The sequence below is a fragment of the Rhinatrema bivittatum genome, chromosome 11 (genome assembly GCF_901001135.1).
Source record: "Rhinatrema bivittatum chromosome 11, aRhiBiv1.1, whole genome shotgun sequence".
Lineage (NCBI taxonomy): Eukaryota > Metazoa > Chordata > Amphibia > Gymnophiona > Rhinatrematidae > Rhinatrema > Rhinatrema bivittatum.
In genome coordinates, this window is record NC_042625.1 from 61,429,988 (window position 1) to 61,454,706 (window position 24,719).

The 24,719-nt window shown below is 43.2% G+C and overlaps 1 long non-coding RNA gene across 1 annotated transcript; it reads left to right on the plus strand.

Annotated features, from left to right (window-relative positions):
- Nucleotides 1-533: 533 nt before the first annotated feature.
- On the plus strand, nucleotides 534-15,137 carry LOC115073225. The gene is made up of 4 exons (XR_003851951.1): nucleotides 534-647; nucleotides 3,285-3,351; nucleotides 12,974-13,104; nucleotides 14,148-15,137. It is a non-coding gene; the product is annotated as an uncharacterized LOC115073225 (long non-coding RNA).
- Nucleotides 15,138-24,719: the final 9,582 nt, after the last annotated feature.

Here is a 24,719-nt window from a genome sequence, read left to right on the forward strand (position 1 = left end):
GTGCTTATCCTTCTGATAAGCCATCTCACTCATCATGCCAGTGTGCATAGACTGTAGAGCTGTCTTTTTACCTGGAAAGGTGTCTGAAAGCTGACAAGGATGATCGTGCTGGCTTTCATATGTCTACTGAAAAATTATGCAATCCTAACAGTGACTCTCCTCCTCCCATGCATCTGTATATTTGCTATACTGGTGTTGAAACGTTAGGTAAGTAAAAGGCACGCCTTTGCCTCCACCTGGACCATGTCCCTAATCGCTCAGCAATTCCCAGCTGAGGCAGCTGCCTGCTTTATCTCATAAAACTTTGAGTAAACTTTTACTTTTATATGTTTATATATGCATTGGAGTAGGGTAATGGGGGGGAGGGGAAGGGAGGTGGATGGAAAGGGGAGAAGATAAACAGATATAGGTGCAATAAGATATTTATTATCCATTTCTTTGCGAGTGTTCTGCCAAGCAAGGTAATTAAGACAGGTCTCTGCCGTTATCAGGTGTGCATTAAGGGGGGGGGGAGTGTGAAAGTCAGATAGGTGTAGGGAGGGGCCCTTAGAAGCGTTGTGGCAACAAGCAAGTTAGTGCAGGTTTCCTGGCGCCGGCAAGTCTGTATGGGCTCATTCCAATGGCAGGGCTGGAGCCGAAGGAGGCAGGTACCGTTCTCTAGCTACCTGGCATCAAAGAGCGTGGGCTGAAGTCAGATGGCCCTCTCGTCTCTCCATGGGAGAGGAACAAACAAGCAAATTGATTGCAGTGCGTGCCTCTCTCGGTCACCAATGCTTTCTCGTTTTATGGCTAAGAAGTGAATTGTTTTCCTCTTGTTTATGTTGTTTTCTCTATCTCCTGTAGACTCCTGTAGAGCATTAATCTAGGGAACTGAAAATCTATTTAAGACCTGCTTTACTACAAAATGCGTTCACACGCTTTTGAGAAGGAAACACGGTTTCAAATGGCCCCTTATTCTCCCACGGTATAAACTTTTTGTTTCTTGCAGCCATTGCTTTAGTATCCAAGAGTATGCACTTTCAGACTGGGCTTCTCCTTGAATGTGTATGCATGGGCTGTTTATCACACAGGACGTTGTCATCTGCAGTTCACGGCTTCGCACTGTTCCTATGGGACTTGATTCTGATGTCAGAGGCAGGAAATTCTGATTTTATTTTAGGGTATTTTTTTTTTAAATCATCATTTGAATAATACTAATAATTGCAATTTAGATTTGCATAATTATTTCCATCCAAAGAAGATCCCAACTTATTTACTAATGATATGACTTCATTAAGGCATCAAGCTTCCAGTGACAGGACACAGTAGTTTGGTTGCCATGTTAGACCACTTGAATATGCGAAATCTACATAGTGAGAGGACACAGAATGGAAATGTCAGAGGTGAAAAATGGTGAAGAAGCAATAATATTCATTGGCTAATCAGAATCCAGGAAACAGAAGCAGCAGGAAATGCCATGACATCCCAAAGTCGCTCAGAGGGCGGCAGGGTGGGGATTTGATCTGCAATTGGGTGGAAACTTCAGGTGGAATGGAAAAATGAGGTGTGATCTAAGAGAACTTGAGGTGTGGTCAAGAATTTGGTAACAAAGATTTAATGCATAGAAGTGCAGAGCCATGTGCTGCTTAGGACTCAGAAAACCAAGGGAGCAGTACATGATGAGGGGTGAGGTACCAAAGAGGAGAGAGACATGGGGCAATCATCATATCTGGTTCAAGGCTGCAGAAGTGCGTGATCGCGCAATGACAAGAGCCAGAGGAATGCTAGGGTGCTTAGGGAGAGGTATTACCAGCAGAATAGGTGAAAGCATGCACCCTTTGAGGTGAAACTTAAAGGCCAGGGATGGTAACATTCAAGCTGGTTGCTAGCGCATATGTGCGTACATTCGTCAGCCCACGCCCATAGACGCGGCTATTTATAACTTGCACGCAGCTTTAAAAATCTGCTAGGCATGCACGAGCCCAACAAATTCACGCATCCCCCTAATGAATGCACATGTTGGGCTTTTAAAATTCACCTTTAAATATGTATGTCCTACTGGAGAGTAAGATGAAGAGATATGATATAGATATTTAAATACTTTAAATGCACATGAGTCAAGTATTTTCCAGTCGAACTGCAGATCTAGAATAAGAGAGCATGACATGAGGCTGAAAGAGGGTAAGTTCAGGGTGGCAGATACATTGCCCAACCTCCCAGTTAAAGTGATGAAGATAAACACCATATAAAATATTAAGGGCCTGCTTTTTAAAAGCATTTACATGTGTAAAACCAAGCTTTTGAAAATTGCTACAATATATGCTATTGAATTGTCCATAGGATTTACCTGCCTTTTGAAAATTGCTATACTAGTAGGTATCGTCTTTGAAAATTCACCTGTAAGAGAGCATGGGCTAGACATGGGGGATCCTTAATTATGAAGAAGTAAAGGAAACATCAGAGTTCATTGATGCAGATATTAGGAAATAGGAAATTCAATGGTCTGGAGAGGAATGCAGACAGGTGGACAGATAGCTAGAGGAAACCCACTAGTGAGGCCAAGCCAAAAAATAAAGAAAGAGAAAATGTACCTTTGATTGCTGAAGATTTTTGTACCCTCACCTGAGGAGGTCATCAAACAGTGTGCTGCATGTCTGCTAAGAGTTTACAGGGCATGCTCAAACCAGAAGAATTGGGGACTAGTAGCATCTCAGAACGCTGTTGACCAAATGAAAATTAATAGTTTATTATCCCTTCCCTACTGGATGATGCTTTGGGGCAGTTTATATTTTGGAAAATCTAAATTGCTTTCTTCCAGTACTCTTACGATTTTTTTTAGTCCATGATGGTGGTGAGACAAACAGTGCAGTGTCACTCTAATGATGATGAAGACAGAGCAGTGCTGTGGCAATATTAGGAGATGAGTTGCATAGTCGAACTAAGTGGGAAACATAGCAGCACAGGGCGTGCTAAATTAGTTCAAGCAATACCTCTATTGCAGCAGGTTGTGCATATAGATAATTGTGTATTTTGCAAAAAGCTGCAATTGTGCTTGCCAAACACCTTGCCAGAGCTATAACCTACCCATTAGTTTAGTTAATGTACTGAAGCATTGAAACAACTAGTACTACTAGTGCTAATTCACATCTTCCTGGCCTGGAAGAATAAATGTGGATTTATCGCTTGAATATTCTAGCTCTGGTTGGCTTGAATTCAGAACTTGATTTAACTTGTTTCTTAAAAAAAAAAAAAAAAGGGTTTTTTTTATTTTTTTCATTGTATTTTGTTTTTCACATTTTTTTCAGTTTTTGATGACGCTTCCATTGAACGTTTGTGACTGATGTCAAGACGCATGCTGTATTTCAACTTCCGGTTTGTTATGTGGCACTAAAGACTTTGTTTGAGATAACCTGAGACACTGCCCGATGAAATGCCATTGTGCAGCTAAGTGGTCAAGTTGAAATTATATCCCCTGATGCAGTCAGCTGTTCAAAACATTAGCTGATGTCAGGTTTCTGTTACTTGATAAGTTGGAATTTTAAGTGACTTGATATGTTAGTTGAATTTGAAATGCATTATGTATTTTTAGGTGCATCACAAAAAAAAATATAAAAATTAGAATTCTTTTGGGGTAAATGATAGAGAAGATCAGCAGTAGTCTATAGACTTTATGCGATACCAGCTTGCTGGTACCCTGTTTCTTTAAATCTGGTGAGTAAGTTGTGACGTGTATATAAATTATCACTTTGCCTCCTTTTGAGTGATATTATATCTTTGAGCAAGGATTATGCTTTTCTTTTTTCATGAAGAAACATCAGGCTAGATCTTTTAAGAAAGTCATCATCTTTGTCCTCAATTTTTATCTACTGCAGAGCCTGAGGAAGAGTTTCCTAATTTTTCTTTTTTACTTCTCCCACACATTATCTATGTTCATAAATAAAACAAATATGATTTAGTTATAGTTGCCAATTAAGTGGAAAGAATCTTGCATAGTGCCAAAATAGCCTATTTTTCAAGGTGACTCAAAATCCTCAATCAAAATCATGAGGACTGGATCAAAAATGAAAATGAATCCTAAGGTGGTAGGTCACCTCCCTTGCATATAAGAAGTGCCAAGCTAGATCAAACCAAAGAGCCATTAATCCCAGCATCCTGTCTTTAACAGTGGCCAATTCAGGCCACTTGGAAGTGCCTGCAGCAGTGGCATCTGTGGCTAGAAGTACGGGGAAGGGGCAACAGGGGAACAAGTTATATGGAGGTGGTCAAGCCAAAGTGACATTTCCACATATCATGTCAATGCCTGCAGCACAGTTTCTACCTTCAAATTAGCTATAAAAAAAACACTCAAAAAGTCCCAAGGACCTTACACTGGCACTCCTTGTGACCTTGGGCAAGTCACTTTACCCTCCATTGCCTCAGCTACAAACTTAGGCCAGGATTCATCATTTCGTGTGGAATGATGAATCCTGCGCTGCGGGGGAGGCGAAGCAGGGGGCGGTCGGGCGCTTCCGATTACCATAATTCACTCCCTAACTCTGCCCGGACTTCTCCCCTCCCCCTAATTTAAATCTTACCGCTGCGATAAGGCGGCTTGGAAAATAACCCCCTTAGATTGTAAGCCCTCTGGGGATAGGGAAATGCCTACAGTGCCTGAATGTAATCCACTTTGAAATGCTTAAAAAAGTGTGAAAAGCGGAATATAAAAAAAAAAAAAATCTAAATAAATAAATAATAAAAATTCTAGCCAGTTCCAACCATCCAGTAAAACTACTATTAAAATTATTTGGTAGTTCATTCAACCTGTTTGTCTATATGAATATGGGAGTAAAGTCTAGAGTCAACATAGTCAGACCCTTTCACAGCACAAAAACTGCACTATCTTCCCTCGTGGATGACCTATGCTTATGCTTGGACAGAGGCCAGCAGGCTCTTCTCATCCTTCTTGATTTCTCCACAGCATTTGACAGATGACACTACTGACCACAAAATCCTCATATCTTGCTTAATGACACTACTGACCACAAAATCCTCATATCTTGCTTAATGACACTATTGACCACAAAATCCTCATCTCCCGCCTAAGTAATCCAGGCTGCTGTCCTGGTTCAAATCATTCTTCTGTGACTGCTCCCAAGCTATCTCACTGGATCAGGCCTCCTCCTACACACACACCCTCCTATGTGGTGTGCTACAAGGCTCCATCCCATCTCCAATACTCAACATTTACCTGGCATCATTGGGTAAACTAATCAGGGACTTCCAGATTCCATACTATACCTACGTGGACGATATTCAGCTGTTGTGCCCCTTAGGCCCTGACCCTGAACAAACAATCTGAAATATGAACAACTGCCTGGAATCCATAGCAGCCTGGTTTCATCAAAACAAGCTCAAGCTAAACCCCCAAAAGACAGAAATGCTTCGGATTGGGAAGACAGACCACTCTCATATCCCCTCAAGAGAAACTCTAGGATCCATTGTTATTTCAGCTACCAAGTCCATAGCTTTGGCTTCATCCTAAAAGCTCTCATGTGTGGATCAAATTCTGGGAGTGATAAAATCAGCCTGCTTTCAGCTTCATAGGCTTCATCGCCTTTTCTCACTATTCGGCAACTCAGTCTTCACCACAGTCATCTAGGCTTATGTCATCTCCCACCTGGACTACTTCAATTCCCTGCACACCGGTCTCCCAAAAAAAGCTGAACCACCAAACATGCTGCAGCACGGTGCCTGCTCAACACCAATAAATTTGAATGAATTACCTCAGTGCTCAAGGCCCTACCCTGGTTCCCAATCTCGCATTGCATCATTTTCAAGATCCTAGTCCTAGCTTTCAAAGCGCTGAAGGGACCGGCTCCCTCCTACCTGAAAGATTGTGTCTCTCTCTGTACACCCCCTCCCAAACTCTGTGGACTCTGCTTAACACTTAACTGTGATAGTCCCGGCCCCCAGGGAAATGTGGCTTACTAGCACAAGGAAGAAAACCCTCCCAGGAGCAGCCCCACTTCTCTGGAATTCATTATCCCTGGACATCAGACTTGCACCTGGCCTCCTCGCCTTCCCCCCTACCTACCCACACAGAGAATCCTGGCACCAGACTCCCCCTCCCCCGGACCCTCTCCCATCCCTCCTGATACCTTTTTGATCTGAGCTGGGAGCGAGGGACCTTCTACCCCACTCCCGGTGCCTCCAGTGCTGCTGTGACAGAGGCAGGGTTTCGCGTCCTTGGCTCATAACAAAAAGGTATTGGACAGGATGGGGAGGGTCCGGGGGTTGGTGGGTGGATGACGCCAGGATTCTTCTTTGTAGGGGGATGAGGGGAAGATGGGGAGGCAGCTTGATTTGCATGTTCGAAACTCGGGAACAGGGACCGAGACCAGGGCCTGGCATACAATGCCAGGCACTTCCTCAATCTCTGAGGGGGGGGGGGGGTAGAAGAATCTGGCCTGGCAGGGCCTAAATATCCTGCTTTGGGGAGGGAGGGAATTGGCCGCCCTCAATACTTTTATTTAGTTAGCTGCTGACAGTGCTACTTAGCTGGATATCTTTTAAAGATATGTGGTTAAGTAGCACATTATCTGGCCAAACAAGGCCAGATAACTAAAAACCTAACCATCTATGGGAGTCATTTTCTAATGGGATCGCAAGCGAAAAGAGACTTTTTGCACGCGATAGCTAAATCGGGGCGGCTTTGGCACCAGAAGAGGAGTCGTCGGGGCGGATGCGGCAGAAACATCGCTGGTGGCGAAAAGGTAAGAACCCTCATCGCTGCCAGTGGCGCGCCCAAAAGCACCACCTTTTATGATGGCGCTATTGGGTGCGAAAGCTGCTGGCTTTCGCAGGCCCGCCCCCTGCTTTGCCCCCCCCCCCCCCCCCCCCCCGTTAGCTCCGGGATTCACTATTCTCTGCGAGAATAGTGAATCCAGGCCTATGTTTGAATATAGCTGGTTAGGCTTTTAGTTATTGGGTTATGTGTAGCTGGATAACTTTAGGCTGGTAAGAACATAAGAAATTGCCATGCTGGGTCAGACCAAGGGTCCATCAAGCCCTGCATCCTGTTTCCAACCAGGCCGCAAGAACCTAGCAAGTACCCAAACACCAAGAAGATCCCATGCTTCTGATGCCAGTAATAGCAGAGGCCATTCCCTAATGTGATGTTTATCCTGCTGAATATATGAAATAAGTTTTCTGGCTAACTTTAGCTGGATAATTTATCAACTAACCAGCCTACTTATTATGGACCTCATAGTACTCAAGGTTCAGTTGTACCATAGATCTGTACAGAGGCATTAAGATATTCCCAGTTTTGTTTTCTACTCCCTTCGGAATTATTCCTTACATTCTGAAAGTTAGATCAGTTCTACTATGATATTTACAATTTTAATAGTGAAATGTATCGTGATCTAGTCATAAAGCTCAACCCTATCCAGGAGTGCAGTTAGAATCAGAGAGACAGCATCAAATGCAGATGTAAGTCATTCTCCCTCTTAGCAACATTTCCAGCACTTCCCTATGTAGTATGTTGTCCTTCAGATACGGAAGTGTAAGGATAAGGAAAAAGTGTATTTCTTTCTTGGTGAATTATTTTATGAGAGTTTAGTATTTACCTTGCAAAATGTCTCTTGTCTGAACAGTGAAAATGTGATAGACGTTTTAAGAATGAGACAAAAGCTTAGTAACTCATGTCTAAGAATAATAAGGAAACTGAGAATTATGGCAAATCTTTCTAGAATCCCATAGAAAACATTGTAAAATGTATTTGTTATTTCTTATGTGCTTTTATGAAGTGGGAAAAGCAAGATGAAATGGGCTGTTATTCGTGAATAATTCATAAGGCACAGAAGCCCCATTGTTCATACTTTCCTCTTTTTGTTGCAAAAGATTTTCAACTTTGGAGAGAAATTTGTGAAAAGCAGTTTATTTCAGCAAACATTTAAACCTAAAATTCCTGGGAAATGTTTGATGAAACAAGCAACAAAGTGAAATTTCTCCATTTCATTACATTCGCTCTCCCCGTAGGCTTTTGTTATTTTATTTTAACCTGGCAAAAATACTGCAGAACTGGTTATGTTTGCCACGTTCTGCCTATAGTGTGGACATTTCCTATGAAAGCCCCTGATGGGGAGTTCAGTGAATTTTGTGAAACATTCACAAAACTGTGGACAAACTGACAATGTTACTTTTTACACGCTTTTAGTGGCGATCTCTCACCTTCTGCAGAAAGGTACATTGAGGGGTCAGAGTCTCAGATGTGACAGGAGAACGTCCCTTCATGCATGGCTAAGGCTGAGGTTGCCCCTGATTTGCTGTTGATTTATCTTTTGGAGTACAGCTGTTCTTTAGTGAAGGAACAGACCTTCCGAGGTCATTGGTGCCATTACTCTTGTAACCTTGTTAAAGATCTGAAGTCACACAGCTAAGCCTTTTCTAATGCCAACAAAGAGCTCTGGGTAGGTAGTTTCAAAACCTTGTTGAGCACTTTGCTACTGATCTGAAGATAGGCTCTGGAGCCTGACCAATCCTCCTGGAGATAGAGATCAGGGCTACATTGCCCCCTCTGGCAAAGTCTTGGCATGGACCATAAACTTTTGCTGACATTCTTCGATCCTAGTTTTAGATGTCTGTGCATATCTTGTCGTAGATCTTCAAGGGATATGTCTTTTCTGGGTGGCGTAATTACAAGTAGCAATATTCCTACTTGAGCCTCTTAATCCCTAAATTGATTTGGAAGCTTGAAACTGACTCTTGTGGTTTTGAATTTGCATCCCTTGAGGCTTCCCTTTGAAGTATGTTTGTTTATTTAATTAGCAGTTCTTATTTTTAACCCATTACAGGAAATCAAAATAGGTAACAGTTGAATTATTCTCTTTGTCCATGTCTGTCACACCATGGTCTTGACAGATGCAATTCAACTGTAATGACATTTGAAGATCTTTCTTTCCATTTCTATTCCACTTGCAGTCTCAACACATTTTTATTTTATGTGGAACCTTCATTCAATGTGTCTGTCTTATGAAAAATGGTTGCAAACATTAAAGCACTGGTGCTGCACTGTGTCTTCTCTTCCCCCCCCCCCCCTCCCAAGGCCTGTCTTGTATGCTAGAGGCTGAAGGACAGCTCATTCTGCCCAAGCACAAAGTATAGTTGTGGATCCATATAATTCCAGAGAGTCTCGTAATCCTTTTTTTTTTAATCTAACAATCATAAATATTGAACTAAAAAATCAATGCTCTTAGCACAAATAAAAAATGAAGGTTTTAAAGTAGGCAGTCCCAAGCAGGATGGAGACAGCGATGGAGCCTGCAAGGTGATTTTCATTAAGTGCTTTGCACACTAAACCCTGCTAATCTGCGTTTAATAGGCGAGCTGTACCACAGTGAGATTTGTGCACTTCTCTTAGAGTGCCTCACAGCTGATTTCTACAAAGTAAGTAAAATCAAGGAGGGGTTGTGGTTAGAAGTAGGACTGCAATTCAACATTTCATATTCTGAATTCCATGGCTTTGCCATTAAGTCACTTCTCTGTTTTCCTGTCTTTCAGTCTATGCATTGACTTGATGATGAATGCAATGCATAGCTCTCCAAAACTAGTCACAAAACATCACCTACAATCATAACTGTAAACCTCTATTTCTAAGTCTAATTAGTCCATGCAAATGTAAATGAGTGATAATAACGGTAAATTAATTATGTTTTGTTTTAAGCACTTTGAGGCAAGGAACATATTGCTATATTGCTACATGTAATATCTTAGGGCTGCATAATGTTTATGCAGAAAATGCAGTATAAATAATAAATGTTAAGTAAGGCTGTACATTGAGATATCTCTGGTTGGCTGCTGTGCAAAAGGACACACTGTCTCCACCTGGTCTTTGAAAGGACAAAATGCATCCCTGCCTCTCTAGGCTACAGAAGGAAATTCATTCATGGTGAGATAAAAAAATGTCTTTTGTTGCACACCCTGGGGAAACCAGTCTCTTATCACTGCTATCTTCCACCCTTTAACTCACCTCAGAATCATATTTTTCATGGTGGATGGCTAAGTTGTTATGGTTAAGCGGTGTTTGGGTGGATTCTTGAGTACTGAGGCAGATGACCACGCCCATGGGGAGGAGCCCCATGAGGTGCCACAGTACTTGGCTAAACGCAGACGCACAAACACAGAGTTAGTTTAAACAGCTTGAAGTGTATCACCAGAGGTGGCAGTAGTGAGGTAGTCTGGATGTAACAGTCTTAGGACCCTCGGCAGAGGGGACCCTTCTCACCCCGTTGGTATAGGGAGATTCCGGTGTAGGTTTCCCAGCAAGGCAGTACTGTGGATGAGATAGACTGAGAGTTAGATTACTCACTAGATGGTTGCTGTTTGGTATGTGATTCCACCAGGTTGAAGAAGTTAGTAGCGGCACCGAAGCAGGGAGAGCAGGCCCTTGAGGAGCGAGTACCTGATCCCTGTAAGGCACCTGAAATAAAGCAGAGGGCCCCCGAGGAGCGGGTACCCAAGGTTAGCAATACCCCGAAGGGCAGAGAGAGAGAGCTTCCAGCGGCAGCAGAGTAGCTTAGACCAGCCAAAACCAATCCTTTGCTAACTCAACGAGCTATCAACTTAGTACAGGCTATATACCCGGATGGTGTGACATCAGCACCCCAAACAAACACAGAGGCATACAGACCCTGACTCAGAGAGAGACGTATCACACCCAGATGCATAAACCATGCACCACAATGGTAAGAGATGGAACGTTAAGTGCCAGCCAACATTTTTTAGGAGCTGAGAAAAACTCCATCCTACTCTACCCAACTTTTTTTTTACTAATTTTTCCTATTTTTCTCTCTATTTTTGTATTTTTCTCAGTTTGCTCATCCTTCTTTTACTTTCTCTTGCTTTTGATTTGCTTATTTAACTTTTATACACTTTTGCCTTTATTTTCCCTTCTCCACCTCTTCACTCTCACCCTTCCATGTCCTCATTCTCTCTGGCCTCTTTCTCTGTTCCCTACCCTTCCTCACCACTTCTTTTCCCCTGCTGGGCTACAGCTGTGATCTCTCTCCTTGGGTAGGGACCCAGCTAGGGCCGGTGCATCCCATTAGGCGAACTAGGCAGTTGCCTGGGGTGTCAACCATTAGGGGGTGGTGAAGAGTAGCCATGTGGGGCCATGAGCAGAGCCTATGCCGCTCACGGCTGAGAGGAGGAGAGACTCAGCTGGCCGCGTGCGGCGCCCATCCTGCTTGTGGCCCAGAGAAGCACAGAATCGGCTAGCTGCGAGCAGTGCCCATCCTGCTTGCAGCTGCGAAAAACAAACACTCGACGGCCATGAGCGGTGTCTCAGTGAATGAGGTCGCGGCCGGGGCCAGGACAGGAGGGGGGCAGGCGCAAGGCAGAAGGTGCCTAGGGCACCTAATACCCTTGCACCAGCCCTGGACCCAGCAGCATCAGGAGCTCCTCCTGGGCTGAGGGCGAGTCTTCCTGGGTTGTGGAGCACCACAGTGGCTGTTCCCTTGTCCGGTTCTGCCACAGAGTAAGCAGCTCCCCACCTGGACCTGCCACAGCAGAAGCAGCTCCTCTCCCTGGCCCACCAAAACAAACACATGGCTAAATCGTGGCATGCTTATTATATTCTGGCAGCTCCTGAGCTTGAAGTGCCTCCACAGCGCTGAGACTTAACAGCGTAGCCATTTTTTTTTCTTCCCTGCTTGGGCAGCCAGCGGGTCCCCCTTCAGGATTTTTTTCGAGCCCCCCCTCCAGTTTGCTCACCCCTGGATTAATCTATAGCCATTCTATATTGCCTTGAAGAAAGCTCTAGGATGACTTCACAAACCTCTCCAATAAAACATTGTGAAGAATATGTAACTCTGTTGCCCTGAGACTTTTCAGAACAGGCTTTAAAAAAACAAACACACCTCTTGTGTGTGCATCGCTTGGCCTTAGGTCTTGTAGTTCACGCCACACACTTGTGGCATGCTGTACAATGACCTGGGAGTCAAGGCTGACTTGGTATTTTGGAACAAAGCCTTTGTGCAGTTGAATATTTATAATTCTTATCTATTCTACTTTACACACAAACTCTCACCTACTAGAGCACACCACATTCTGTATGTCCCATGCATTCTAATGAGTTTTATTAGATAAATTGCAGTGAACTGTGGCAAGTAATTAACTCTTTTGCTCCCAGGTGAAATGTACTTGAAAATCTTGATTGATTTTTTTTTTAACCAAATCAGTGGGTCTGGTCATCCTGGAAATGTGGAATGACAAGTCTCTGTCAGGAACAGTTGTGTAGTGTTTTGGGGGCTGTACTATTGAATATACCTCCAAAGTTAGCCAGAGAAGTTTATCCAGGAAACTTTGCTATCCAAACAATGACTGAATATGGACCTCTTAATTTTTATTTTATTTTTCTTCCATGGTAATTCATGGGAAACAGCTAATGCTATCCCCCTTTTTTTTTTTTTTACTTTATTTGATTTCTTTGGAATGGGATCCAAACAAAGTACTGGAAAAAAGAATTTTTTTTGGCCATTTCACAACATATTTAAAGAGACAGTACCACAATTGCTGCAGCATTTGTCTGATGAAAAATGACTTTAACGGCCTCCATCTATTAGGCAAGCATCTTAACAGGGATGTCACGAAGCTGTCACAATGCTTGCTTACCTCTCCCCCGAACCTATGGCATTTATACCTAATTCTCACAGCACTTTCACATACCTGTATACCTATCCTGTATGTATGCACTCGCACTCCAGCACACAGACCCTTTGTTTACACTCATATCACTACGCATGGACAGGGCAGTTGTGTGTATATGATGGAGAATAATGAATGTGTAGATGGTAAAAGTTGTTTGAACATATGATGACTTTGCATGCCAGAAATTCCTCAGGCACTGCAGTTTGCTAAGAGACAGGGATTTTTGACTCATTCTAATAAGTGTGTGTGTGTGTGTGTGTGTGTGTGTGTTGGGCTTTCACCATTGATTTTCCTGCCTTCTCTATAGGGGACTAATGGCTTTGCATGCAGAAAATGGATAGAGGGTCAGAACAGACTGGCAAACCTACTGAAGAGGGTTTTAAACTAGGATCGTCACGAACAAGTGAACAAATCCATAAAGTCAGTAAAAGTATTCAGGTAAGTGTGTCAGTAAACACTTAGAAATGGAAATAAAGGGCAACATGTGAAGAACTGTGTACACTATTGTTCATAGTATGTGATGAACAATGAGAGAGAGGAGTGTGTGTGTGTATGAGAGAGAGAGAGAGAGAGAATGTGGGAAAGAGATAGAGTATGTAGGGGAGAGAAAGCATGTGTGTGTACGGGAGCATATGGAAAAGAGAGAGATTGTGAGAAGGTTCAAATCCCACTGCCACTCCTTGGGCAAGTCACTTTACCCTCTTTTACTGTACATGGGTTTTAACTACATCTTTTTGGGTGAGAGAGAGAGGGAGCAATATGTCACTCTACTATTTATATCACTGTAAGAGGGGGCACTTTTAACTTGGAGTGGGCTTTGGAGGAAGTTACATACACAGTAGGAGGTATGGACAGCAAAGTACACATCATGATCTCAAGTGATGAGTCAGATCTTTCAGGTAATAGAAGGACTAGGGGGCATTCCATGAAGTTAGCAAGTAGCACATTTAAAACAAATTGGATAAAATTCTTTTTCACTCAACGCACAATTAAGCTCTGGAATTTGTTGCCAGAGGATGTGGTTAGGGAAGTTAGTGTAGCTGAGTTTAAAGAAGGTTTGGATAAATTCCTGGTTGAGAAGTCCATTAACTGCTATTAATTAAGCTGACTTAGGGAATAGCCACTGCTATTACTGGCATCAGTAGCATGGGATCTACTTAATGTTTGGGCACTTGCCAGGTACTTGTAATCTGGATTGGCCACTGTTGGAAACAGGATGCTGGGCTTGATGGACCCTTGGTCTGACCCAGTATGGCAACTTCTTATGTTCTCAGAAACACACATACATATACATGTTCTCGCTCTTTCCCACATGCTCTTTCATACATACACACACATATGCTCTCGGAGGCAGCAGCCTCTTCTTTTGGCCTGTGTAGGTCAGGATGCCGCTTCTCTCTCCCTTCTATCATTTGTGAGTCAGACGCTGCACCTTCTCTTTTATCCTGAGTGCCTGCTAATGCTGTTCCTCTTCTCTTCAGCTATAGGGGCCCAGACAACTCTGCTTTTGCTCCTTCAAGACCCGCACCTGTCGATGCTGCTCCTGCTCCTTCGAGTGGTGGCTTTGCATGCCTACAGGTGCTGCTGGTCCAGCTCACACTGGTCGAAACCTGAAGCTTGTGCCTTTCTTCTGGCCCCGGGGGCCAATATGAATGCCTCCTTTTCCTGCTGGCCATAGTGATTGGGCCTCCTTCTTCTCGCCCGCATGAGCCCTTGGGACACCACTTTCTCTTCCAGTTTGCATAGGCAGGAAGTAGGAGATGCAATGCTCTGCTGCTTGTAGACCCCATCAAAGCAGGGCTTTTGGAAGAACTAGACAGCTGCCCTTCAATCTGTGGTGCCACCTAGTTCGCCTACTGCTTCCACCAGCCCTGTAAAGCCTGAATACAAGATGAACACATGAAGTATGATTTCAAGGAAGGAGGTTTGCTTTCAAAGCAGAGGGCTTGGCCACAATAAGGGGATACACCCCATGAATTTCAGAATAAGATAATCAGGGAAGGAAAGAAGAGACATTAAACATGAGCTCAGAGGAGGATGCAATAGAGCCAAGCTATATTTTTTGAAGATTTTAGCTAATACTGGTGCTTTAAGATCTAAAGTAATAAAGGCATAACACAAAAAAGATAAGCAAGAGATGTCTCCTGAATTTTTAAAACATAGAGGTTTCTTAATTGATAAATCTGTGGTTACACAAATGTTCCTTTCTTTATGTCTGGATAATCTACTAGAATGGTGGGATGTATGGGGAGAGGGGTACCTGATAAATTTAGATTGCTAAATGACTTTATTATTTTTTTTGTCTTTTTTTTTTTTTTCCTGTAATTTCCTATTCTCCCACCTTGATGTGGATTTGTCACAAAACCATTCTGATTGGCTGGTTAGTCTTAATTTGCTTGTTAATTTTTTTTCCTTTATTTGGATAATGGTTAAAGCAAGTGGTTGCTGTTAGTCCACTTGAATGCAGAGAAATAAAGATTAAAAAATAGAAAAAAAAAAAAAAAAGAAGAAGAAGGTGATCCCTTTTTATTGAACTAACAATGAGTTTCAAGACAAGCTTTCAGGAGCTAACGCGCTAGGTCAGAACCGAATGAGCAAAACTGGATGAGGGTGTAATGGTTTCTGATTTCTTATTCTGAATTATTCACATGTATGGTTTTGAAATGAAACTAAAATAAAAATATGGGGGGGGGGGGCTGGTAAATGGAAGAGAAGAGTTTGTTTTATCATAGGTGAGACTACAGGCCGGTACGGTATTAATACATTGGAAAATTATGTCACAGCACAAGGTGGAAGAATAACCACGTGAGCTGGATAAGTGAGGATGGATATGCAAAAGCAATTGAGCACAGGTGAGCAGGAGAGGGTAGAAGGAGGATGGTGCGGAAAGCTGGGGTGAGAAGTGGATTGATAAGGTGCCTGATGAGAATGGTTACTACCACTATAAAAGTGAAGGCATGTGAGAAAGGCAGAAGAGAGTTTTCCATTCACTACCCTTCTAGCTTTATCCTTCATGAACTCCACATTCAAAATGTTAAGACTATACTAGGATAATGCAGTATTAGCCTTCTGCTGCATAATACAAATGCAGAATTCAGTGTTAGTGGTGACAAAAATTTAGCACGTTTTAAAAAGAATCCCGTGAGTAAGGCAAATCTTGGTGCAAGAAATACTTTGTATTCTACACTAATGTTCAGCTTCTACGCAGAATTCCTTCCTGCTCCTTGCCAGGTGATGAGAAGCTGGTGGGTGCAGCACTTCCCCTGGTTTCCCAAGCCCTTAAGGAACCTCTGGCATGCCATCACCACCAGGCCCGAGGAACCTTTGCATGCTACAATCCATGCACCTCAAGGTGGAGCTCGCCTACTGTCTCCTTGTTCTCACCGGCACAAAAACAGGAATTATATAGCAAGGCCTGGTTATGGCAGAAATCCTAATTACAGGCTCAGCAGGGACAGAAAGCAGCCCAATTAATTCACTAAGGCGAGGTTACTTTTCTCTTTGCTTTCAAGTTTTTTTTTTAGGGATGGGGGTTAGAATTTCCTCACACCCTGGCATAGGAAGTGCTTTGCAGTTTTTTGGGCAATTAAACTACTTAAGCTGATGGGTGCTAGGTTGTGATGAGCAGGGATTTCCAGTTTAGGCATTAGCATGCCAGATTCAGTACTGGATGAATCCCTATACTATAGCATTCAGTAAGTTTCAGCCACTCATTCAGAGTAACTATGGTGATGGATTATATTTATAGGTTACTGGAAACAAAGATTTGACCTTTAAATTATTATCTCTTGCTATTCTTTCGAAGTCGTATCTTGGCGTCTGGTACAATTTTGCTATGAAATCAGCTGTTGGTATATGAGAGATTGGTTATACAGTTTATCCTAGTTGTAGTAAAATAATACATAGACATGGCTGAATTAACACATGTTTGAAACTTGCATTAAAATGCAACAACAAGGCTTTGACTTACTTAACTGTCCATTCATTTATGATGTGAGGCACTAGTGCCCCGACCGTTTGCCACAAGTAATAGTCTCTTGCCTGGCATTATTCCTTCCACTGGTTCAATATTTTCACTAGAAGGTTTAATGACAATTGTAAGCCCCTCTTCGGGGACCACATGGTTGTTCCTGGGGCTACTTTTACTCCCAGATTTCCCTCCTCCCACACAAACACACTCCATTTGCCTGGGGGTGCCAAGGTTTGTTCTGGTGGAGAGGAGGAGAAACCTCTGGGGTCTTAAGCTCATGGGGGCGGATACCAGCACAGAGTCTCTCAGTCCGTGTTTGGCTGCTCTCACAAGTGCATTCAGTTCCGATGCCCTGGCTTTAGGGTGGGCCACTCTGATGGGGAGTTCAACAAAAATTTACTGCCACCAAAAAGCTGAAGTCCTGCTTACAACCAAAATTCTCCAATTTATCTTCGCCCAAAAATAAACAGTCCAAAGGTACCTATTCCTCAGATTTATAAACGGAGTCAATGTCCTTTAGGACTGCAAGCACAAAGCAAAGACCCAACAGTCCTAAGGGATAGAGAGTGGGCTCCTAGTGGGGCTGGCATCTCTAGTCTTTCTCTGATGATAAAAGCTGGACTCAGATGGTAGAAAGTTCCAAAAAGTGTTCAAAATCCAAAATCTCTTCTCCTCCTCAGCAGGCAGGAACTGGTGGGAAAAGAAATCCTCTCTGCCCCCCCCCCCTCCCCGGGTCCCCCTATATGTTCCAGCCTCTCCTCCAGCCAGTTCAGTACCAGAATTTTCCCCTCCCTTACACTATGACATCCCCTTCTCCCTCCCAGGAACATCCCTCTCCCTGCCCCCAGACACCTCCTGTCTCACGTCCCCCAACACAAGCAATATCCCAATCTCAAGCCAAATATGGGATACCCCTCCCCAAGCATTTTCCTACCGGCTGCTTGCACCGCTCTGCAAAGCCTGAAGTGTCAGTGGAAGAGTGTCCCTTGCCAAGTGCTCCATTTTAGCAGCAAGACACAGAGTATCAGTGTGCTGGTGCTGATTAGATTGCCCGGGGTCCTTATAGGCAGGCAGCAGTACCTGCTGCTTGGCTGGAGTCTGCCTGCCTAGCCTCTGTTTTGCATGTGCTTATTAATGCACTTGCATGGCTGCAAGTGTTTTTGGCACGCTAGAAGCACTTTCAATCCTGGAAGGGAGGGAAGCTATAGCAGCCATGCTGCCACTTAAGAGGCTTTGATCTGTCTCCTTCCCAGTTTGGCCAGCTATGCCCTTCTGATCTGATGCCTAAGGCCATGGCCATATTGGCCATAGGCTACCTACAGCACTGCCTGCACTATTCCTGGTAGGCTGAATCTTATGCTCAAAGTGGTCAGGAGAGGATGTAGACCTTTTTGACCAGACCAAGAGGAGGCTGCAGTGCCTAAGCAAGGTAATTAGAGGGGGGTTTTCCCCCCAGTTTGTGTTTTTCCTAATGAAGAGGGAAGGAAGTATTTTTCTGGCATCCTTCTTTACCCAAAGCTGGAAGCTTTAAGTACCTGCTTTCAGAATTTGGCCTTTCCTCCTGCAGGGCTGAATCTGGTCCATTCACAGAAGAATTAATGGGGAAAGAGAACATCTGGAGACCTCCAATGGAGTTTCCACTCCTGGGACACAGGACAATGACAGATTGAAGATCTGGAGTTCTTGTGGACCTCAGGTACTGTGAGGAACAGGGACATCCATAGCTAGGATGTCCCAGCTACTTTGGGACATTTGTTCAATGCAGCCCATGGAGAATAAGAAAGTCTTAAGACCCTACTCTGAGGGACACATACACAGAGGTAGAGACACTACAAATCTGTACTCCTATATGGTTAAAGAACCTGGATGTAACTGGACACTTTATTATTTGTTCCTATTGATTCTTTCACAATCAATCACAGTAAAATTTAGTTTGAACACCCACTTAGTGAGTCCAGCCTTTTTTGTCATTGTACCTACTCCAAAGAGCCATGGTAACACACATGCAAGGGAGGATACCACTGCCCTGGGCTTTGAAGATTATCAATCCACCCAGAAGAAAGGATTCATCCCTTGGGACAAGAAGAGGGGAGGGGAAGAGAGACTGAGAATGTAGTCCCAAGATACAAATTCTTTTATAGCCCTTTAGGATACAGTTTATCCATGAAAAAAGGGTTACAGTAATATAAATGATGAACTGCCACAGGAAACTATGGGACTCTGCCTTAGACTGTCTTCTCATTTTTGTCTGACCGTATTAGATGGGGAGGGGGAGGGGCATGAGAGCACCAGCAGAGCCTAGCGGTGGTAAAAACCCTAAACCTAACATTGTACAAAAGCCATTTTTGAGTGTAGAGAACCCATTGGTTAGGATCAAATAGTGTGGAACAGGGTAATGTACCATCTTGCCACAGTACCCTGTATTAGTGGTAAAGGACAGTTTTGTGGAAGTCATTTCAATGGAACACGTGAAGGGTTAATTTAGCTCCTTATGAGAGAGAAATATAGTTATGTTTATTCATAAACTAGAGCAAAGGGGAAAGCTGACAGTTGCTCAGCAGCACATGGTTCGGAGAGAGGTATCTTCAAAGGATACTAATGATGCATTAGAATTAGGGCATCCCGACAGTGAGGTTCCAATAAAAAGAAAAGTAGTCCAAGTGCCTGTAACTATAAACTCACCTGAGCTAAAAAATTCTAACTTATCCCTATCAATTAAAAAGCAGAATGAAAATACAAACAAAAAACACACTTTGAAATGTTTGTATGCTAATGCCAGAGGTCTAAGAAGTAAGATGGGAGAATTAGAATGTATAGCAGTGAATGATGATGTAGACTTAATTGGCATCTCAGAGACATGGTGGAAGGAGGACAACCAATGGGACAGTGCTATACCGGGGTACAAATTATATCGCAATGACAGAGCGGATCACCCGGGAGGCAGTGTGGTGCTTTATGTCCGGAATGGCATAGAGTCCAACAGGATAAACATCCTGCACGAGACTAAATGCACAATTGAATCTTTATGGGTAGAAATCCCTTGTGTGTCGGGGAAGACTATAGTGATAGGAGTATACTACCGTCCACCTGGTCAAGATGGTGAGACTGACAGTGAAATGCTAAGAGAAATTAGGGAAGCTAACCAAATTGGTAGTGCGGTAATAATGGGAGACTTCAATTACCCCAATATTGACTGGGTAAATGTATCATCGGGACACGCTAGAGAGATAAAGTTCCTGGATGGAATAAATGATAGCTTTATGGAGCAATTGGTTCAGGAACCGATGAGAGAGGGAGCAATTTTAGATCTAATTCTCAGTGGAGAACAGGATTTGGTGAGAGAGGTAACGGTGGTGGGGCCGCTTGACAATAGTGATCATCATATGATCAAATTTGATTTAATGACTGGAAGAGGGACAGTAAGCAAATCCATGGCTCTCGTGCTAAACTTTCAAAAGGGAAACTTTGATTAAATGAGAAAAATAGTTAGAAAAAAACTGAAAGGAGCAGCTACAAAAGTAAAAAGTGTGCAAGAGGCGTGGTCATTGTTAAAAAAATACCATCCTAGAAGCACAATCCAGATGTATTCCACATATTAAGAAAGGTGGAAAGAAGGCAAAACGATTACCGGCATGGTTAAAACATGAGGTGAAAGAAGCTATTTTAGCCAAAAGATCTTCATTCAAAAATTGGAAGAAGGATCCAACAGAAGAAAATAGGATAATGCATAAACGTTGGCAAGTTAAATGTAAGACATTGATAAGACAGGCTAAGAGAGAATTTGAAAAGAAGTTGGCCGTAGAGGCAAAAACTCACAGTAAAACCTTTTTTAAATATATCCAAAGCAGAAAGCCTGTGAGGGAGTCAGTTGGACCGTTAGATGATCGAGGGGTTAAAGGGGCATTTAGAGAAGACAAGGCCATCACGGAAAGATTAAATGATTTCTTTTCTTCGGTATTTACTGAAGAGGATGTTGGGGAGGTACCCGTACTGGAGAAGGTTTTCATGGGTAATGATTCAGATGGACTGAACCAAATCACGGTGAACCTAGAAGATGTGGTAGACCTGATTGACAAACTTAAGAGTAGTAAATCACCTGGACCGAATGGTATACACTAGGGATGTGAATCGTTTTAGGACGATTAAAATTATCGTCCGATAATTTTAATATCGTCTTAAACCGTTATGGAACACAATACAATAGAGATTCTAACGATTTATCGTTATAAATCGTTAGAATCGTGAGCCGGCACACTAAAACCCCCTAAAACCCACCCCCGACCCTTTAAATTAAATCCCCCACCCTCCCGAACCCCCCCCCCCCAATGACTTAAATAACCTGCGGGTCCAGCGGCGGTCCGGAACGGCAGCGGTCCGGAACGGGCTCCTGCTACTGAATCTTGTTGTCTTCAGCCGGCGCCATTTTGGAAAATGGCGGCGGCCATAGACGAACACGATTGGACGGCAGGAGGTCCTTCCGGACCCCCGCTGGACTTTTGGCAAGTCTTGTGGGGGTCAGGAGGCCCCCCCCCAAGCTGGCCAAAAGTTCCTGGAGGTCCAGCGGGGGTCAGGGAGCGATTTCCCGCCGCGAATCGTTTTCGTACGGAAAATGGCGCCGGCAGGAGATCGACTGCAGGAGGTCGTTCAGCGAGGGTTCCGGCGCCTTGCTGAACGACCTCCTGCCGTCCAATCGTGTTCGTCTATGGCCGCCGCCATTTTTCGGCGCCATTTTGGAAAATGGCGCCGGCTGAAGACAACAAGATTCAGTAGCAGGAGCCCGTTCTGGACCGCTGCCGTTCCGGACCGCCGCTGGACCCGCAGGTTATTTAAGTCATTTGGGGGGGGGGGGGGGTTCGGGAGGGTGGGGGATTTAATTTAAAGGGTCGGGGATGGGTTTTAGGGGGTTTTAATGTGCCGGTTTTGCGATTTTACGTTTTTTTGATTTTTCACGATTTTTCACGATATTTTACCCCCCCAAACGGCAACAATACGATTCCCTCCCCCTCCCAGCCGAAATCGATCGTTAAGACGATCGAGGACACGATTCACATCCCTAGTATACACCCCAGAGTTCTGAAGGAATGAAAAAAATGAAAATTCAGACCTATTAGTAAACATTTTGTAACCTGTCATTAAAATCATCCATTGTACCTGAAGACTGGAGGATAGCTAATGTAACCCCCATATTTAAAAAGGGCTCCAGGGGCGATCGGGAAACTACAGACCAGTTAGCCTGACTTCAGTGCCAGGAAAAATAGTGGAAAGTATTCTAAACATCAAAATCACAGAACATATAGAAAGACATGGTTTAATGGAACAAAGTCAGCATGGCTTTACCGAAGGCAAGTCTTGCCTCACAAATCTGCTTCACTTTTTTGAAGGAGTTAATAAACTTGTGGATAAAGGTGAACCTGTAGATGTAGAGTACTTGGATTTTCAGAAGGCATTTGACAAAGTTCCTCATGAGAGGCTTCTAGGAAAAATAAAAAGTCATGGGATAGGTGGTGATGTCCTTTCGTGGATTACAAACTGGCTAAAAGACAGGAAACAGAGAGTAAGATTAAATGGACAATTTTCTCAGTGGAAGGGTGTGGGCAGTGGAGTGCCTCAGGGATCTGTATTGGGACCCTTACTTTTCAATATATTTATAAATGATCTAGAAAGAAATATGACAAGTGAGGTAATCAAATTTGCAGATGATACAAAATTGTTCAGAGTAGTTAAATCACAAGCAGATTGTGATAAATTGCAGGAAGACCTTGTGAGGCTGGAAAATTGGGCATCAGAATGGCAGATGAAATTTAATGTGGACAAGTGCAAGGTGATGCATATAGGGAGAAATAACCCATGCTATAGTTACACAATGTTAGGTTCTATATTAGGTGCTACTACCCAAGAAAGAGATCTAGGCGTCATAGTGGATAACACATTGAAATCATTGGTTCAGTGTGCTGCGGCAGTCAAAAAAGCAAACAGAATGTTGGGAATTATTAGAAAGGGAATGGTGAATAAACAGAAAATGTCATAATGCCTCTGTATCGCTCCATGGTGAGACCGCACCTTGAATACTGTGTACAATTCTGGTCGCCGCATCTCAAAAAAGATATAATTGCGATGGCGAAGGTACAGAGAAGGGCAACCAAAATGATAAAGGGGATGGAACAGCTCCCCTATGAGGAAAGACTAAAGAGGTTAGGACTTTTCAGCTTGGAGAAGAGATGGCTGAGAGGGGATATGATAGAGGTGTTTAAAATCATGAGAGGTCTAGAACGGGTAGATGTGAATTGGTTTTTTACTCTTTTATATAATAGAAAGACTAGGGGCACTCCATGAAGTTATCATGTGGCACGTTTAAAACTAATCGGAGAAAGTTCTTTTTCACTCAACGCACAATTAAACTCTGGAATTTGTTGTCAGAAGATGTGGTTAGTGCAGTTAGTATAGCTGTGTTTAAAAAAGGATTGGATAAGTTCTTGGAGGAGAAGTCCATTACCTGCTATTAATTAAGTTGACTTAGATAATAACCACCGTTATTACTAGCAACGATAACAAGGAATAGACTTAGTTTTTGGGTACTTGCCAGGTTCTTATGGCCTGGATTGGCCACTGTTGGAAACAGGATGCTGGGCTTGATGGACCCTTGGTCTGACCCAGTATGGTATGTTCTTATGTTCTTATAGTTATAGGATGCAGCTTTGTGTTTAAGTTTATTGAAAAACTTATTGTGTTAGGCAGCCCTCTCTTCTTCTAGTAAGATAGAAAATATCCTGGAAAACTTCAATGTCACAGAGAAATAAATAGATAAAATGGAGGCATTGCCTAGTCAGAAAATAAGAACACTATTTAAATGTGAAAGTAAACAAGCTGGCAGTTAGGGAGTTAAAATCTTGTCCTTGATGCTCAGTGAAGAGTAGTACTAGCAGCTCTGCTGATGCTGAGAGCTGGAAAACGCCTGACATCAACTCAGAATATACTTTTATAGGCTCTAAGGATACAAGCGTGCTTTTGGGACACTCACATTCTTATCTATCTTAGTATTGGTTTTACAATAGTCTTTGCTTGCTATCCGAATTATTATATGACTGCTTTTATTTACATGACATTAATGATACTGATGCTGGTTTGTTATTATTCTGGGTATCCATCGGAATATGTTAGGTTTAGAGAATGTGAAGGGCTAGTTAGTCTCACATGTGAGAGAGAATGATGTATAAAATAGTGAAATAATGAAATAGGAAATATGGATAAAACACAAGAAACCACCATTTCAGAGTAATGCTGACACACACAGTAGTTTTTCTTATCATTTAGTTTGGCAATATTTCAAGGAGAGCTAAGAGACAGAAAACTTTACAGCGCATGTGCCGGCACAGAAATAAGACCCTAACGCCCAGTAGGATGGGAAGATTCCTTGTTTGAGTTGAACCAGACCACTTCAGCAAGACCATCTCAACAAAGACCCGGAATCTCCGGAGCTGCCCAGTCTCCAAAATCAGATCCTGCTTAGCGAGCCACCATCTGGAGAAAAACTAGGAGATATTCTTCCAGGAAAGTGACTACTTATTGCTAGGCCATTTGTATATATATCCCTGTTATCTATTTACCCTGCTCGTCGTGCTTGTATTTAGGGTTGCCAACTGTCCAGATTTTCTTCAGACACTACAGAATTAAAAGGTAGTATCCAGAAGCCAGATGGAAGGTTAACATGTTCGGAAATTGTCTGGATTTTAGCCCTCCAGTCCAGTGCAGCAACCCATATCTCCCAATCTAGACAAAAGTTGTTTACACATGCCCCTTCTCTCTGTTGCAGCAAACAAGAATTTCTCTACAGGCAAGGGACTTTCTTAGCTAGAGCATGTGAGACTTGTGCCATGTGTCTTCGCTTCTTTGGCTGCACTTTCCCTCCCACCCAAACAGAAGGGCCATCAGCATCTCCCCAAATCTCCTCCAGCCACCCCAAGTAGCCTTAGCAAGAAGCCCAGCCTGGCCCCCAGCTTCTTCCCTCCCACTGAAACAGCGAGAGGCTGCCAGCATGTTCCCAAGACTCTTCCTGCTGCCCCAAGCAGCTTCAGTAAGATGCCCA